This window comes from Tympanuchus pallidicinctus, unplaced genomic scaffold (genome assembly GCF_026119805.1).
Source record: "Tympanuchus pallidicinctus isolate F22 unplaced genomic scaffold, pur_lepc_1.0 scaffold3, whole genome shotgun sequence".
In the NCBI taxonomy this organism is placed as follows: Eukaryota; Metazoa; Chordata; class Aves; order Galliformes; family Phasianidae; genus Tympanuchus; species Tympanuchus pallidicinctus.
Genome location: NW_026294747.1, coordinates 35,754,673 through 35,774,592, shown reverse-complemented (window position 1 = coordinate 35,774,592; position 19,920 = coordinate 35,754,673).

The following is a 19,920-nucleotide window of genomic DNA, read 5'->3' as shown; positions in this document are numbered from 1 at the left end:
ACAAGAAACCCCAAAACCCCATCATCTGGAAGGCTAGTATGCAGGGGTATGGCAAAAAACTACAGCCCAGTGACCCACATCAGCCCCAACAGAAGCCAGGTCTTTTATTAGAAGCAGAAGCAGTGGAATTTATTTCAATTTTACCTGACATAATTTGATGCCACTTTAAGTATTTAAATACTTCTTCGGCACAGAACGTAGTTCTCCTCAGCACAGGCAATTAATAGCTATCAGTGTGCAGTATGAAAATGTTTTTCTCATTTTGATCCTACAAAGAGAGCACACTGTGTATCACATTAACACAGTCTGAAAGCAACAGATGACAGCTATAAAAATCCAACAGGAAAATGAACAATAATGCTTCAAAAATCATTGCTAAGGACCTGATCGTGCTAATTGATGTTTAGGATCAGTCATCCAATTAGTTCTTTAAAATAGGACTGGCTGCTGTTCTTGCATTATTGAGATTGCTATGTTGTAGACCTTTGACAGTATCAAGCAGTCAATGAATGCAAATTAATGACCATTGACCCACAGAAGCAGAAACAATTATATCTATGTTACGTTGCTTCAGAGTCCCAGGGGGTGTCCTGACTCAGTGGATGCACTGCCTAGCCACTGACAGTCTGCAGGGACTTGGAGCTCTTTAGCTGATAGGAAGCAGGGAATCTCACAGCACCCAACCCTTCAGGGTACTGTGGAGATCTGTATGGGCTACACAAACCCAGATTCACCCCATCTTGCAAAAACAGGTGCTTGGTCTAAGCCACAATTTCCACCTTGCCTCAGATGTCCTGAGCCTCTGTGCAAAAACACAGCACAGATGTTTAATCTTAATTATGTCAACTGAGGAAGGTACAATGCAGCTTCTTATCCCAGTATGAAAAGCATATGCTTCTTTCTTGACAGAAGATGGATGGAAGAGAGACCATATTTCTGGAGAGAGCTACAGCTATGCAGAGATCAACTCTTTGGGCAAGATAATATACAGGTAAGCTAGAGAAAAAGCTGATAAAGTTTTCAAGCAAGGCTAAAATTTCATAGAAATGATCATCTATACATGGACAGTTTCTAGTTACTCAGAAGAAAGCAGACTTTTTTACCCACTGAAGAAAGAGGAAGGCATCAAATTTTCTGCAGAGTCATACTTTCAGAAAATCTGCAAATGATATATTCATTTCAGTGCATGTCTCTTTGGACCAGCAGAAACATTCATTGTGAAGGATCATAACACAGCTACAGGAAGATATCTATTCAAGGAACAGAGGTGAGACCACTGCCAGCAAGGATGACATCCACACACTTCTTTGCCACAGGACAGGAGTCTCTCCATGCCTGAAAGAGAATAGAAGCAGAATGCTAAATGAGGGGCAATAGGACCAGGCTTGGGGGGTCATGGTGGGAGGAAACAGGAAACTAAGCACAAAATGTCTTGGTAAAGAGATGCTGGAATCTGGCAGGTGCTTCCTTGTACTTTTCTTTTTTGTGGTTATGTGAAGTGAATTCATGGAATGACTGTTGCTTTAAATTCTAGTTGCTATCTTCTAAAAAAGAATTGAGAAGAAATGTGTATAATTATACACAGAATATTAATCTTCTTCCTGGTGATCTACAACTCTAGCATATTCATTATACTGGAACTGTGCTCAAAAGTATTTTCATCTGATTAAAACCGCTGATTCATCGATGCATGTAATCCTTTGCTAATAGTATGTATATAAATAATCTTAACAATTTGCACATCAGTTTTTCCTCCTTGATCATTGTTATTTGTTTTTTCTTAAATGCTAGATTCAACACTGAACCTTTACATTTTGATAAGAAAAGAGGGAAGGGCCTCAAGTTGTGCCAGGGGAGGTTTGGGTTGGATAATAGGAAAATCTTCTCCGAAAGAGTGGTGAGATACTGGAACAGGCTGCCCAGGGAGGTGGTGGAGTCACTGCCCCTGGAGGTGTTCAAGAACCGTGTAGATGTGGCATCAAGGGAGATAGGTTAGTGGGTGATGAGTTAGATGGGTGGAGATGGGTTGACATTTGGACAAGATAATCTTAGAAGTCTTTTCCATCCATCATGATCCTATGATCTATGATTTTATGATCTAGGAGTCAGTTTTAATTACCTGCAATCCCAGACCCACATTTTTAGGACTTGTGAATATGTAAACATGATGAATAGCCATCTAACTCAGTATTGGAGAACGTCAAACTTGATGGTGTGAAACTCATTGACAATAATATTCTGCCATGTTTTTCTCCTTCAACTTGAAATTCATGTTAGAAGATACTTGTACAGTCTCACCAGGAATACATCAGCTTGCCATTCCTTACTTCCTCTGTACTTCTGTTTATAAAATGGAACCTATCTTAGAAGAGATAGGGCTGCCGAATGATTCACAGCAGCACTGTACAAGGAAACTTGGGATATTTCTTCCACATGAAAAAGAAATACAATGCAAACAGCTTTGGTTTACATCAAATGGCATGCAAGCAGGAAATACTGTCTCACGTGGCTCAGACTGTTTGATAGTAACTTCAAGGTGAACCCTGAATATCATTATAAACAGACACTTAGGGCATATATTTATGAATTTATGCAGCCTCTTTCTTGCTTGCTGCATTGTTTTGAGCCAATAAACTACCATATCTTGATTCTAGGTAGTTGGGTGATTACTACACACCTGTGGACCTGGTTACAGATATCTAAAAATTTGTAATGCTCAGTATCTTGTATCTGAGATTGTTTAGGAATTTAGCTACTAGGCCAAAAGTTTCTATTCTGAATATGCAAATTTCTACAGTGCCTCTGAAAATTAGATCTTCTATCTATCTAGTCAGTGCCTAATTTCATAGTTGATATTCAAAAATGCTTTCCCAAACTCTGTTTTTTTGTTTGTAAAAATGGAACATTAATACTTAATTGCTTCTCAAAACTTTGTGGGAGTTAATGTTTCTAAAGCATTTCAAGAATGAAAAGGACCACATAAACTGACAACTACTGTAATTAAGTATGAATTATTTAAAATGCAAAATTTGTATTGCAAATGAAGTGCTGGAGTAATATATTGAACAAACCACCAAAAACCTCACAAAAAAAACAAACCAAAATAGAAGGCTTAGACATCATCATTTCTTAGCAAAGTGTTAAGCATTAACTGGATGGTAGTAATTGATCTCATGTGCAGATTGCCTCATTTTCATGGAAAGCAGTTAAACAAAAAATATTTTACTTTGTTTTTGGGACAGATAGGAGTATACATGTGGTCAGGGAGTCAGCATTGACTTTGGAGCTCTCAGCAGCAGTTTCATAGTGACTGTCCATATCTGGCATTTCACTCTTGTATCCTCTGTTATGCAGTGTAGAGAGATTTTTTCTTTAGCAATACTTCAAATGTCAGTTCTGTGTCAGCTACTGTGTGATTATATGGACACTGATAAGACAGTTAGGCTTAAATTCCTATTCTGGCATATCATCTGGTACAAATAAATAACAGATAGCACTTCTAACAGTAAGTTTAATGTATTTGAAAAAGATATGACTCTTCAGGACTTGTGTTAGCAAGTTCCTGGGTTTTAGCCTACGCAGCTAAAACATACTGGTCTTGTCATCTACAGGTGAACTGGAAGCATTTGCAATACATATATTTGTCTGCAGTATTGTTGTATATACCTATACTCCTATACCTAGATTTTCTTTTTTTTTTTTTTTTAATTTAGTCTAATTTTGAAATACTTCAAATGGAATTAGCTATATATTAAGTAGCAAGGAAATGATTTTCTCTTTAAATCTGCTCTATGAAGGCTGTCTTTTAATTTATAAGTCAATGTATTAAACAAAGCAATATAGCTCTTTTCCCGTTTGTAAAACAATACTTTTTTTTAAGGACAATTACTATAAATAACACGCAACCAGATATAACATGCAAATATGCATTTTTAGCCAATACCTCAAGTGAGAATTTTCAAGGTGAATCATAATGGATACTGTATGAGGAAAAGGAAATAAATAATTCATCTATAATATAGTATGACAATACAGTGATATTAAATAACAACATTCCACTAGTAAATAGTTACCAACATTCAATGCTTCTTCTTAAAAGTACAGGTGCTATTATTTTGCAGACAATTTGCAAAATTATTCTATTCAGAAACAGACCTAATGGCTGGGAAAAGGGCAACGTAATGTCACAATTGAAGATAGATTCTAGGAACACTTCAGGCAATTATAGACCATTTAGTTTGGATGCCTTTTGGGAGGAGAGAATCTCAAAAAGCATTTTTGGAGATTAAATGGGTACCATTTAGAAAGCACAGCTTGATGAAGGATAGACAATATTACCTCAGGAATGTAATGTCATGTTTCACTACATACTGGATTAAAGTTATACATAAACAGAGCAACCAATAAATAGCATACATTTGATTTTCATATTCTAGAATATTCAGGAAAACTTCAAATAAATGATAAATATAGAGTGTTATGATTTTGGTATACAAAATGAAATAAATATTTTTTAAGAGGAAAACTTTATTAATCTGAAACAAAGAGGAGTAGAACAACATGGGTATTAATGATAGGACTTTGTATTTGCATTTTATCCCAAACTGCATTATTTAAGTTCCCAGAGAGTATTTAACTATATATACAAATCTGTGGAGATACTGAAACCTTATTGTTAAAGTAAGTGGAATTACACAGGTGCTGAAGTGATTTATAGAGAATAGAATGCTCAGCTCCTTCAAACATAAACTCACTGAATTCTGATGAAAACAAACATCATTTACAAGGAAAAAAATGTTTTTTGTAGCTTATTCACCAGAAGGTGATATGATTATTACACAGATTTTTAAATTCAACCCTCTCATCACTTCCACAGTACTGTGCCTTGACTTTCACAACTCAGATCCATTCAACTTTCTCACTCTACCATTCACAATTTCTTGTGTTCCTAGTCCAGAAAATTGAATGCTTCCAACAATGGGAAAAAATGAAACAATCAAGAATTTCCAAGAACAGTTGAAGATTTCGATTATCTTTATGCTTGGATACTGGAGCAAAAATATTTGAAACACTTGCCCTATAGAAAACAGATAAATACTTGAATCTTTGAAGGTCAGTCTGATTTTAAAGAAGTCCCAAATTCAGCACAAAAAAATGAAGACACAAAGACTGCGAGGCCACTGTTCTTGACATTTTTAGCTAAGATATACTATAATTGGAGTACCAAAGAATAGTCGTGCAGCATGTTCAACAGAAATATATTTTTACAATGTAGAATTACCCTGTTTAGATAAAGATAAATGGATATCAACCTAATTCAGAATACTATTAAGTCTATTCAGTAGTTACTTACTGTACCATTTTACGTTATGCATAGAAATACCATAAGACTCAAGAACATATTTATACAATGCATATTTAAAAGCAGAATATATTTAGTTAAAATTTCTGTTCTAATTCTTTCTCCAATGCTTTTTTTTCTTCTGCAATATCAGTAGCAGTTTGAGATTTCAGCTCAAACTTCATTCTGAAAATTGCTATTAGAGAAAATATCCTCTAAACAAATTTATAGCAGACTGCAATTTTGGAAATCTTATGACAAAATAGTGAATTAATTTGCGCAGCAGTATTTTGCTTTTCATTTCTCCCAGTCCTATGGGCATACACATTTGAGACATAAATGATATAGTTAATACGTTGGCATCAAATTACCTTTCAACATCTTACTTTTTGGAGTATGTGATAAAGTAAATCCTAAACAGGAAAAACACGAGGGAGGGTAAAAGTATTAAAGTAATGAAAGTATGTAGGAAATTTTTTAACAATTATCCTTGACATAGGCTTTATCTAGAAATATGAGCACTCTCCAAATCACTTACCAGAAACAGTGCTCTAAAAATGAAGCACAAGAAGAATACAAGGCAGACGTCTTTCTTCAAGAGAACTTAGAAATCCTAAATGGTTTCAGACAAAAAGGAAAGGGATCTAGGTTGGACATAAGAAAAAAGGTTTCTTATGATAAGGGTGGGGAAGCATGCAGCAGGTTTTCAAGAGAGGTGGTGGATACCCTATCTGTGGAGATATTCAAGGTCAGGCTGGATGGGCCTTTGAACTCCAACTGTATGTCTGCCTATTCATTGCAGAGGAGTTGGGCCAGATGACCTTTAAAGGTCCCTGAAATAATTCTAAGTTGATGATTTGGACAAATCAGTTTAGCAAAAGGTATCCCTGATCACAAGGCAGTAGGGGGTGGAAATAGATTCAAGCATCATATATGGAGTTTTGGTAGATTTTTCATGTCTAGAAATTTTACAATCACAAATAACAGCACATTTTCTGAAATGGGCTCTAATTTCAGAAGGAATTAATTTCAGGAAATTCTTAAATCTACATCATGTGGGAGGTCCAACTAGATAATTGAGATGGTTTCTCCTGCCTTTATTACAGACAATCTAAGAACCTGTGACTGAATAGTTGTTGCTGTACCACTCCTTCCTGGGGAATAAGCATTATGGTCACAATGTTCTTTCAGTTGCAAAGCTAATTATAACTACCAGCTAAAGTAGTAGACCTTAAAATGAGACTGATGTTTTGTCAGTACGATCCATTCTGTATGGCTCTATGTATGTTTTTGATAATTTCACACTTATTTCTAGTTTTACAGAATCACTGTCACTGAATAAAACACAAATAATTATCAATATTTTACTAAGTGCACTCATTTTAGAAAAAAAATATTATGTTAGATCACACAGATATGTCATGTATAAATTGACTATTAAAGTTTAGTAATCCAGTGCTTAATGTATAACTTATCTGTATATGTCTGTTCAAGTAATACAATCCTAAAAGTAAGCATTCAGAAATACTTTTTCTTATCCAGTATTACAGTTTTAAACAATATCCATAAAAGACCATGCATGTGAAGAAGACTGAATGTCACCAAGGACACAAATGACAACTTTTGATTAACAAAGAAGAAAGATTTTTCTGAAAGGAAAGTTTCAGAAGTTAAAAATTGGAAAATTAGGCTATTAGAGCATTTTCTGGTTACTGCTGTACTGCTGAAGTACATCACTATTTAAATATCCTGCTTACATTTTCTTTACCAAGACTGGTATAATTTTTCACTTTGGACACAGTTTTAAGATAGGGTTTATACATGGAATCGGCTTCCCTAGTTTTGAAAAGCACAAGTGTATCAGAATCTGTCACTGCTTTATCTTTGTGTAGCATGCTGCACTAAGCTGAATTTTATTCTTGGGCAAATGTAAAGACTGGTGAGGATGCAGGGGATCCCGACCTTTGTAAACACTGTTATAATCTTCAGAGGTACAAAGAGAGGGAGAAAGAGAATGAGAATCATTGGTGAAAGAATCCACAGTGCTTAGGAGCCCCAATTATGGACTGAGATCCCATTTCCATTGTTCAATAACAAAAGATGGTTCTTGTCCCAAAGCACTTACAATAAATGTGAATTTAAAATTCATTTCCAAGGAATGTGAGGGTACTTGTTGTGCATGGTATTTAATACATAGGCAGTACACTTTTGGAAATGACTTATATTAGTGGAATAAAGCCAGCCTGAGCCTGTTAAACTCTGTTCACAAGATTAAAAAAAATAATAATAAAAAAATAAAAAAATTATTGTGTGGTGTTAGGCAAAGACATAAAATCTTCATTAATAAATTTCAATTTTTAAATGTCTTTCTATATTAGGTATAGAATTTAAGCACCTGATGGTATCTGAGAAAGGAAAATAAGATTTTGCATTCTGTTATTAAATGACCTTGATAATCATAATAGAAATTATAAAATATGTTCTATATTCTGAAAAATGTATTCTCCAAAGTATTACAGTAATTAATTTTAAGATCATAATAATTTAACAGTCTCTCACTTCTTCAAGTACTCTGGCCTTGGATGATTGTTTGAACCTTCACACGCGTATTTCTTGCAAAATATTTGTGTACATTTTTTTATATCCCAAGTTCCTGACTTTCCTTGAAACATATTGAAAGATAGCATGATTTAATGAAAGGGTAGATGAAGATATTTCATGGTCTTTCATGCCACAGCCTAAATAAAATGGAGCAATGTTCACAGACATATTTTCAAATGTTTTAATTTATGCAAAATCTTTTTATTTTCTGCTTTAATGAAAGAAATGAGCTTCCATGAAAGACACATCTTTCACCCAGAGCAAGAAGCACCTTGCTTCACTCTCATTGGCCTGGACGGATGGATAAAATTCTCCCATACTCCATAGGTCACTTCTTTCCATAGTCTTATAGTCTCATAATCTTATAGTATTATATAAGCTAAGCTTAGTCCTTGTGTCTCAAAAAAAAAAAACAACCCAAAAAACAAAACACATTAGGAACGGCATATATCACTACCAACATTTCTGGAATCTTGCCATGCTTTTATGCACAAACCATCTCCCTTATAGCTGTGATGATCTATAGAACTCTGGAAATTTTCAGTCTTTCCCACATGCTACTTTTTTCACACTTTCCACCATATGCTCCTTCCTGTAAGCTGATCTTGTGAAGCTGCTCATGAGAACAACTCCCTCAAACTCCCCAGTCTGTTTGTATCTGTAGCATTGTAAACAGCGATGTTTCATGCAGACAATAAGTAATGTTGCATATAAAACTATTTTATATAGTTTTATATAGTTTTATATAGAGAACAACAATGACTTCTCAGATATGAAGCGTTTTCTTAATTTCTGGTCCCCTAACTTTATCATTTAAAATAGATACCACGCCCAGGACTTCCTCTCACGTTTTCTTCCTATAGTTGTTCCCTAGGCAAACAGAAGTTCTTAGATCTATAAATTGCAATGTTTTCCCAAACTTTCTTACATGATCCACCACTTGGTCTCTTCATCAGATTTCTTTCCTTCTTCAAAGTTCCTATTCTTCCATCTTTTGCATATGTTTGCACAGCAGGACCAGCAGGATCAGTCTGGAAGAGCCTTTATCTGCACTGTCTACACCTGGCATACACCTGCACTATCTACAGAAAAGAATACTTGTGTTACAGTCAGGAGACAGTAAATATGTTGCTAGTTCTCTATGTTCTCTATATGTTTTCTAGCTACTACATTTGATTTGTCAACCTGAACAGTCAGGAAGGAGCTGCTGGATGTATGTGAATCTCATTGAGAGGAAAGCAGTTTCTGAGCCCAGAACGACATTATTCGTGCTGCACTTCAAGAACTAATTCTCCTCTCCTAGTTGTCATAGTGCCACATAACCTCCTCCTTGACTCCAAAGAGTAGTCCTCTCTTTCTACAGCTTTTCAGCAAACCTGAGCAGATTTCCTGTAAACTTTATTTGGGTATAGGTGATTACTTATATGCTGAGAGACAAACTTTCTCATGTTCTACCTAAGTACATTATTTGTATCCAACAATAGCAAATGTAGAAAGTATTTCAGCCTTACAAGCATTTACAATGAAATCAAAGCAAGACTTCCACCTGTCAAAGTACTATGTACTTGACCCTAAAATTTGCCAGAGGTACTTCCAAAGGTTATGCAAGGCCCTGATTCAGAGAAAAGGTGATGTGCATTTATGTCAGAAACTGAGCTATGCTCAGCTGTATATATTGACTCAGCTGTTGTGCAGACACCTGGCAGATACAGACCCTCAGCTGCCATCTGTACTGCCTGCATTGTGCTATCACATCCCCATAATCTTGGGGTAAAAAGGGAGAAGTAGGAGCAATAACTGTGGAGAAAGAAGAATATAGTAGATTTCATATAATCTCTAATATCAAGAACTGTAGGTCACAGAGTAGTTGATTTTGCTTACCACCAGAGCAATTTTCACAGTAGGTGATATGCAGAATTAACCTAGACTCATTCACATTTTTAGAATAATTGAGATTTACACACACCTAAAAGTCATGTTATGTATAGGGCAGTAATCATCATTACAATAGGAACCGTCTGTCAGATGCCTGCTTCCAAGGAATCTTCTTGGATATTACGTGGAGAAGTTATTAGGATTTTATAATCTGCAGAGAATAATAGACTCTGTGTGACACTGTTGGGAGAAACTTCTTAGAACAGCATCTCTACTTGCTGATAACTACCTCCTACCTTCTCTACCTAGAATGAAAAACAAAAATCTACTAGCAGAAAGAGGCTTTATTCTTTAATACCCAGCTCTGTATCAAACACATAGGAACACATATAAACAACAGAGATTTAAGACAGAGAAAAGAAATAATACAAAACAATGTATTACAATGGTGATCTCCTTTTGCTTTTTGGGCTAAAAGGGAGACAACCAGAGTATGATTATGTTGAAAATTCCTAGTAGTAGTTATTCCAAAAGGTAGTTAACTCTACTTCTTGCTTACTTTTCCTAGATTTTATAGAACTCATCAAAGTTTTCCAAGTTGAGCTGGGCTGCCCTCAATATGAGTAGGTTTCAGAGACATGCTATGTGGGATAAATTGAGTAAATTAGTAAATTCCCTTGTATAATGGCAATCATGCCTTGAGCTTTTACAATTGGGCTTTTGTTCTCAGCCCTTTTAATATGTCTTTTTCTTAGAGGTGAACTTCTGTGTGAGAGCTAAAGCAGGTCTCCCATAGCCCTCTGCTCCCAAGATATCATCCAGAAATAAGAAGATTAGCTAAGCATTTATTTCTCCTTTCATTTTCTTTTCTATAGCACTGTATTTTGTTTCTGTACCTCAGTTGTTGTTTTTTGTTGTTTTTTTTTGGCCAAGTTTAGAGGCTATATTTAAATATATATTAATTTCCTAATTATATTTGAAAGATTTTGAATGATATATGTATGAAATTCTAGAAATGCATGTATTTTTAAATGGAAAATTTTATTTTATTTTACTTCCATTTGTTTTTTATAAAGTACTCATTGCACCCGGTATTTGGGAGAAAAGCAGACTTATCCTACATGTTTAGTTTATTTGATATGCAATGATATAATATCACCATTTAAACTATTCTGTAGTACTTAAAAATACTAAATCGTATTTCATAATCGGTGACAGTTTTTCCTAATGAAATTGTTAAGATAAGTCACGGGAACTTGTGGCTTTGTTTTGTTCAGTTGACTGTTTATTACATCTTAAAAATAAAAGATTTATTTCATTGTCTTCATTACTTCTAAAACCTTTGCATTCCTCATGCATGAGCAGTTGGGAATTTGGCATTAACCTGGATGGTCTGGAGAGCTAAATGGATGGGGGCCTTAGGAGGTTCAACAAGGGCAAATGCAAAGTTCTTCACCTGGGGAGGAATAACTACATAAATCAGAACAGGTTAGAGGCTGACCTGCTGGAGAGGAGCTCTGTTGGGAAGGACCTGGGTGTCCCGGTGGACAACAGGGTGGCAGTGTGCCCCTGTGGCCAAGAATGGCCAATGGTTTGCTGGGATGCATTAAGAAGAATATGGGTAGCATGTTAAAGGAGATGATTCTCCCCTTGTACTCTGCACTGTTGGGCCACATTTAAAATACTGTGTCCAGTTATGGGCTCCTCAGTTCAAAAAAGACAGGGACCTCCTAGAAAGAACCAGTGGAGAGCCACAAAGATGATTCAGGGTTCTGGAGTATCTACCTTATGAGGAAAGGCTAGGACTGTTGAGTCTAGAGAAAAGAAAACTGAGTGGGGATCTTATCAACGTTTATAAAAATCTAATGGGCAGGAGTCAAGTGGTGGGGCCAGGCTCTTTTCAGTCTTCCCAAAGACAGAACAATGGGCAATAGCCATAAAATGGAACAGAGGAAGTTTCTTATGAACATGAGAAAAAAGCCTACTATGAGGACTAAAGAGCACTCAAACAAACTGCCCAGAGAGGCTGCAGAACTCCCTTTCCCAGAGACATTCAAAAATCACCTGAATACGTTTCTGTGTAACCTGCTCTAGATAACCTGACTTAGCAGGGGGGTGGACTAGATGATCTCTGCCAACCCTTGTGATTCTGTCACTTTTATTGATTAAGCCCTTCACCTAGTCCGTTATTGAATCAGGCACATCCTGTCCCCTTCAGAAGTAGTAAGTCTTACAGCTCAACTCTGCAGTTCTGTTCTGAGACTTCTATCTTACTGTTTCTCAGGGTATCAGGCAAGTCTGAGATGTGCCTGTATGGGAACTGCCTAAACCTCTGATTGATCACCTGAGGCGAGCCATGAGTCAGCCAGAAGAGCACAGGTGAAGGCAATTCACCTGTGCTGCCAGAAGGGGTGGAGCCTGGCTCCACCTCTCCTAGACCTATTTAAGAGCTGGCTGCCAGTGGGGAAGGATCTCTTCTAGAGTCTGCCTCTGCTGGTGTTTTGTGGGTGAGCCCAGGAAGGGGTAAGCCTTCTATTTATTCTCTTTTGTTATTGTAGTCTACTTTGCCTAACTCTCTTGTTTATTTTGTGATTATAACATCCTGCTATTCTTTGATTATACAGTGCCTCTTTTGCATGTTAGGCCAAGCGTAATCATCTGGGCAAGCTTTGCCATGTGTGCTTTTCATTGTGCCTGCAATTCCACATAAGTGTCATCACAATTCCTAGTATTCAAGAGCTTCTGTGCAAGCTACCCACTTTAGTATTTACTTTACTGATTCATGAATACTTTAAAACACATTCCTCTTGAAATCACAGAATTAGATCCTTTAATTAAAAAGTTAGGTGACCATCAAATGCCTATAGATGCCTCTTCACATGCAAGTTCTTCCAAAGACAAGATCTCCAGTGAACCTCAGTTGCAAGACTTGGGAAAGACCTTTCTCACCCATCACTTTGGAAACTCAAACTTGCTGTTTACATTGAATTGGGAAATCGGTATGAAATCATGAAGTGCTTAAGAACTTTGATGCTCTTGTTCACCTAGTTTACTGCCTTCTTATCTGCCCTTGTAGATTACTTAAGATAGAAACTGAAGAAAAAGCAGTTATCCTGCTGTTGTCTGTTTAGCTTTTACTAAGTAAGCTGGTGTGTAGATCATACTCATTCTCAAAACCAGCCCATATCTAGAAGTATTTACATAAGCTTTTTTGCATTGTATACCAACCTTTGCAACACTAGTATTAACCACTGACATCTGCCAAGGCTGACTAGCAAGTGCTTCACAGTATCAATTCAACCTAAGCAAAAAGCATGTGTGAGTGCTGCAGTGCTCTTGTTAATGTCAATAAGAAGTATCAGAGCTCATATGACACCTAGCAGAAATTAGTACCCACATTCAAAGAAAAGCTTTTGTTGTTTTCCAGAGTATTATGTGGACTTTATTGAGATGACTGCATCTGACACCTGCTGTAATATAAAATGCAGCTATAATTAGCCAACTGATGCTCTCTGCAGTTTAGGTCGAAACCCTTCTGTGGGAATTATGCTTTAAAATATTCAGAACTCCAAGTGGCTCTCATTACATTTAATTTTTACTTAGAATTAGGTGGTCTAGAAAAAAAAGTTAGGATTGTAATAGCCCCCCGCTGAATGCCACACAGCAACGTGAAAACCCATAGATTTTTTTCCAAATAAAAAAATGAGAACAGCAGACTACACTACAGCCTTCAATTGAAGTCTGGCTTTGCTTAATTGTACTTTTTGCACTCATCAGTCTCTCCTCTTCAGAGCAAGCTACAAAAATTGCCTGAATAGCCAAAGAAAAGTTTCCCACAGTCACTGGCCACAGAAAAACACCATTGTCCTTCCTCACAGTTTGATGGACAACATTTCTATAAATGGGTAGCCAGTCTGTCAATGGTACCCTCACTGAAAAGGCAAAAGAAGAGAACAGATTCTGCCAATATCTGACAAAGCATGTTAACACATAATCAGGCATTCAGTAGTCAGGCAGCTGCCCCTGGGACCTTCATAACACAGGTGCCTTTAAGCCATTTCCTATTCACAGATAAAGGAAACAAGCAGGAGATACCTGGGAAAGGAGCAGTCTATTGTGGCCTGTCAAACGCCCATCTCCTAGGCTGCTTGCATAAAAACAGAAAGAACATAAAGGAAATTTCAGCATGAACTGCTAAATTATAAAACAGCAAAATACTCTCCAACTCCATATATTTTTTTCTTTGTTTAATAAATAAGAATAATTAAAGAGTTGCAAAGGAGCACTGTACCTTATAGAGGTATCTTCTTCAATCACTTTATTGCATGAAAGTGAGCAAAAGGTCTGTCATGTCCCCAGCTCCAATAGCTAGAACAAAATCAGCAGTGGTGGTCCCAGGACTACAACTTTTACCCTCTGCATTTTTTATATGAATTTTCCTTACCTAATCTGCTTACTTCTTCACCCAATTGGGATTATTAAATTCATTCTGTAGCTGAGAAAACAGGACATTTTTGATGGGTTTGATGGGTGATAAATAGTTGATTAAGCTGCAAAACAAAGGCCCTTTCCCTATTTTTTTTTTTGCCAACTTCATCTTAACATCATCATCTTCCTGATAAACTTGAATCAGTGAGTGGAACAAACAGGTGACATTTCACAGCTGATATTACCTAAAGGACACCAAGCAGAGTGACAGTTTTAGCACGGAATAGATCAGGATCAGGCAACGATCACAGTTAGCTTTATGCAAAAGGAAGTGTTTATCTTTTTTGATAGCACATAAGCATCTCCGTTTTATACACTCAGCATATTAAATGACAAATTCTATACTGCTGGGCAGGATTTTAGCTTACATTTATGTAATCGCCTTGATGTCTCGCACCAAGTTAAAAACTGAAAGCAGTGATTTTAGGAGTGCTGTTCGCACATTTGATGTCAAATGCTTTAAAAACATTATCAAACTCTATCAAAGTTCTCAGTGCAAGCACCTAAAAAAACTAGTATTATTGGGTGCTTGGCTCCCACAGGTGATATGCTGCCTCTGAGAACATGAAATGCTGCAGTGCAACACAAAGTACTTGCAGGACAAGCCAGAATATGGCATGGTGAGAACTACCAAGCATGGAAAGTCTTTTCACATGAAATAGTGCTGATGTCTTGTCTTCTCCTCAGCAAAAAAGTTTGAAAGAGCACAGATATGTCTTCTCACAATTATAATTCTCTAACTAGATCCACTCTTTAAAACAGTATATGTAGATACACACACAGATATGTAACACACACATTAATACATACACACACAGATATGTAATATATATGTATGCTTATATGAATTTTAAATACAGATGCTCTTGAAGTCTTCCAATACAGTGATTCAAATGGAATTCATTGCCATAATGTAATTATGATGAAACCAAGGTTAAAAAGATTTAGAGAAGATGCAGTATTGTAAAATGTAAACAAGAAAATATGAGATGCCTATTGTCATTTCTTCTTGCTCAGCTTAGAGAATTCCACATGTACGAGCTTTATTAGTATCACCCATACCTGTGCAGCTAACTGGAGTTTTACTTCTCAACATTTAAAAAGGGCTACTTGTTCTCTGTTCAATCAGCCTCAGGTCATTATCAAACTTACAACCTAGGCCCAGTCTTGCAAAGGCTTTTACACACAGGCTTAGCTGTATGCACATGAATAGTCCTTTAGAATTCATTAGAATGATTTGTGCACAAAGTAAGCAGGTGCATGACTAGCTTCACTGAAGGATTGGGACCCAAAATGTCAAAGACTCCATATTCCCTACTAACAAATACCTCTTCTGCATTAGAAAAAATACTGACAGTGTAAAGACGAGTGTGATCTTCTGTTTTGTCTGATTGCTATAATAAAATGGAGAATTATTAAATTCTGAACTATTTAATACGTTCAAATAACTTTACAGTTACTTGATATTGAAAAAGAGCACTATGTATTTTCCTGTACAGATGCAGAACCTGAAGAATACTGCAAGGGGTATAAATAAGGATGGTATTTTCAGAAGAGCTTAAAGGATTTAGGTGCCTATCTTATGTTGCAATACCTTAAGGGATCACGAGAAGCTCAACTTACCTATGTCATATAGGTCTCTAATTTCAACTATCCCTCACAAATCTTGTATCAAATTTCACATCTTGGTTTGATTCCTCAGTAGATACTGAATGATTGATCAGACCAGTAAAGTCAGATGTGGTCTATTAGATGATAAATGTCTAACCACTGTGGTACAGCAATCTATAGACTAAATCCCTGAAGTACAAGGCCAACTTAAATTTGAACAGCTTCACAGTTCTGCAAGAAAGTCTAGGAAGAGTGTATGTTTAGTAAAGGATTTGGCTCCAGACAAGCTGAACTGTGAAAAGCATGTACATAGCACAGCCGAAGTACCTATTTTAAATATTCCTAAGCACCTATCACTATTATTTATTTTAAAATAATAGTTCAATTACACTAATAAAGATGCAAACTACAGCTTTTAAAATCAAGCACTCAGCAATCAAGGAATCCCAAAAGTTAAATTTCCTCTGAAGTAAATGTGCTGCATTTCTGTTTTTCTGTTAAATATAGATTTTCAAGTATCCCATTAAACATGAGGTAAATATAGGTGCAGCATGTACATATTAATGCAGTAGAAAAGTATTAATTTTTAGAATATCTTCAGGTATGAGTGCTTAATTTCACAATGCTTGTGTCAGTTTACTAACAGTTCAGACATGGTGAGCACACATATCTGCTTTGCAAGATACTGTCTACATTTTCATGTTAGAGTCTCAAAAGGAAATTATAGGAAGGTGGTTTATAATCAAACCTTTCAAAGTAGCTACAAAAGTCTAAATTTGTGCACACTAAATGATTATAATAATGGTTCACGGACTTCTAAGAAGAGCTATTGAGCTTGGCCTTGCAAAGGTGAGTACTCGATCCCAAATTACCTAAGATTTGAGTTAATGAACTGAAGAATTTTGCAGATTATGCAAACTTTATTTCCCTGTTGAGAAAGAAAGAGGGGACAGGTAAGGAATAAAAAAAAAAAAGGGCTTTTTAATTTTGACAGCATGAGCACAACACCAAGAGATCTGCAAAGTGCTGGCTTTTGGAGGAAAATAGTTCCTATTTGACAATCAACTAAGTAATTTGATGTTTGATGAAGTGATTAAGTGCATGGCTACATTTTAGGGAAGTATGCTATGCTTTAGGGCTACTGTATAAAATTAGGCACCAGCTTAAGCATCTTGTTGAATCAGAACCAGAATATTGTGTTGGGGTGATGCCTCTTCCTAGATACCTTGGCAGCTACAGAACAAGGACTCTTCTGAAATTAATGTTTGGAAATATCAATACACTTTTATTCTGGAAGGATCTTTGTTAGGTCTATTTCTATTTTAATCCAATAAGTAGGTTACTATCAATTGTCTACTTGTAGACTGAAATGATTTAGAACATCACTAATAATCTAACAAAAACACCACCTTTACAGCAGTGAGCACAGAGCTGCACCACTTTCCTGAGGTTTTGGGCAGAATTCAAGCTATTGTTTTATCTATCAAGTTCCAAATAATTTCAGTTTAATTTTTCTTTAGTGCTGCTTTTGCCTTTCTATGGTGCTACAGCTGACATAAGCAAAAGTACACCAAAAGAGCTTTCCAATTCAAGAGAAAAATCTGCTCATATGTTACAGAGGCTCCTTAGATCAGCACTTCACTCTTCAGTACAACAAACTTCAACCACTGGTTCATTCTGCAAGGCACCCACCTTTCTTTTGGTGCTAGCGAGGGACAAAATTGAAGTCTGAGTTCAGAAATTATGTAAACATAATGCTTAGCAGAAGAAATAGTGCTAGTAATTATGACAGTGCTGATAAACAAATGTAAGTTATATCAACTTATTAAACTTTACTGGGCTCTTAAGGCATTTAGAGGCATCTAGAGTTGGAAAGATCTGTATTATTTCACAAACAAGATCAAAAGAAGCAATAGTTTAGGAAAAAAAAATCTTTTTTTATTTTAATAAACATTTCCCCCTTTTTATTTCTTCATTTGTTATTGAACAACACCATTGTTGAGGTTACATTTTTCAAGGTGTGGGGCTTTTATATGCCTCAGAGATCCATTTCAGGGATCAAAGCTGTGGAAGATTTAATCTTACCATGATGGCTCTATCCCCGAATGCTCAAAATGGTTTCTAGATTATTATTATCAGTCAAATTATTAAAATTGCCAAAAAAACCATTAGTGCCAACTTACACATATTTAAATCTTGTGATCCTTCTTTGTAAACTAGTATCTCCATCGCTGGCAATCCACTATTTGCCAGTTTTTTTGCAGATACACTGCAAATTAACAGCATCTTCCAAGCAATAAGAGCTTCCAATATTTTATTGTGTCATCAGCTTTAGAGTGCATGCCATGTAATTTCCTCTGTTTTTATGTGAGGCCTGAATTTACTGTGGCCAGTTTTACTGCCAGAGGTGATTGCAAGTGCATTCATTTTCACTGCACACTATATTCAGTGAACGTATAATCATCTTTTGGAACTGTTCTGCTCTAATTTCTCTCTTCCATTAGATATGAATGTTTAGCATAGTTTGTTCTTAGCTGTATTTGTGCGTTTTTCCCTATCCTCATTTTCACACATGGTATCATCTTTCCAATCTCTTAAATCACTTTGAATTATTGCTGTTTCTGTTCATGTTTGCATAATGTATTATATAATTTAATCTGTGAATTTTCAGATGATAACAAATTTATTCAGTTAGCAGCTGCAACATGGATTGAGGCTTTATAAGAGACTGAACATAGGAAGAAATTCTGTAGTAGGAATCAGCATTGTTTCTCTAAGAGAAGATGCATAACAGTTCACATGATCTGAATCCAGCCAAGTGCGATCTAGTTTAGTTTAGGTAAGATATTATTGTAAAGCACATATCTCCAAGAAATATATATTTTAAATCATTACTTCTCAAGTCAATAATTTGCCTCTGGAATTGAGCAGGCTTTCTCTTTCAGTTGAAGGTCCAGAACTTGCTCATGATCTCATAGAAGTTCAGACACATTATCATTTTCCAAGGGTTTAAGTCAGCCACGTCAGCTAGAAACCTGCTCCTGTGCTGCAGGAATTGCAGCATCACCTTGAAAATTAAAATCAATCAAACAAACAAACAAAAACAACAACAACAAAAAAAAAAAAAACAAAACAAACAAAAACAACAACAACAAGCATGATGAGACAGAAAATGAAACAAAACCAAAGAGTTCAGTGCTTTCCCAGCATCTCAGAAGATTTAGTAACTTATGAAAAGGAAAATATAAGTTGATAAGTGGGCATCCTCTGCCCATCTTGTCTGTTTGCATTTTTTTCTACCCTTAATATTCTTTTGCTGTTTACTAATGATCTCTCTTTGGGCATGAAAAATGCCTGATGGGGAAGAAACCTAAAATGTCAAGACAGGTCTATTTTGCACACCTATGTGGTCTCCTTTATAAAAGGAGAATTGGCTCACAAGCCTTGGAAGATCATTTTCAAGAGACAGCAAGTATGAAGAGAATCAAGAGAGAAAACTGATTGTAAAGGAAATCCTCTGGGGGAGGGAACAGGAAAATGCATGAAGTCTAAAAGATAGAAATTAAGTGATAAAAGAAAACATCAAGTAGAAAACCTTTGTCAGTACTGCTCTGGTCCTAAGAAAGAAGTTGAGTAGACTGCATTTGAGGAAGTAGTCTATCCGTACAGAGTGTGACAAACTTGTTCCTCAATGTCTGGCAACAGAGCAACCCTTCTGTAACCTGAGGAGTCAAGGCTTTGAAGAGAAACTCATGAGCGTACAAAAGTAATCAGAAAAGTAAGGCTGAAAAAGTGCAATAATCTGGTGTGCTTAGAATTAACACACGTCCTTCCCTCCATGAATGCTCTCAGTCAAGGCACTGCCACTGTAGATGCAGCTGAAGGATAGGAAGGAACAGGAGGCAAACTGAAGAACAAGGAGATGAGGTGTACTTGCAGGGAGAGGATGTGCCACAGAAGCAGCTGCAGCCCAGGTTTAAAGCCTGGTTAAAATCAAAGGTGCC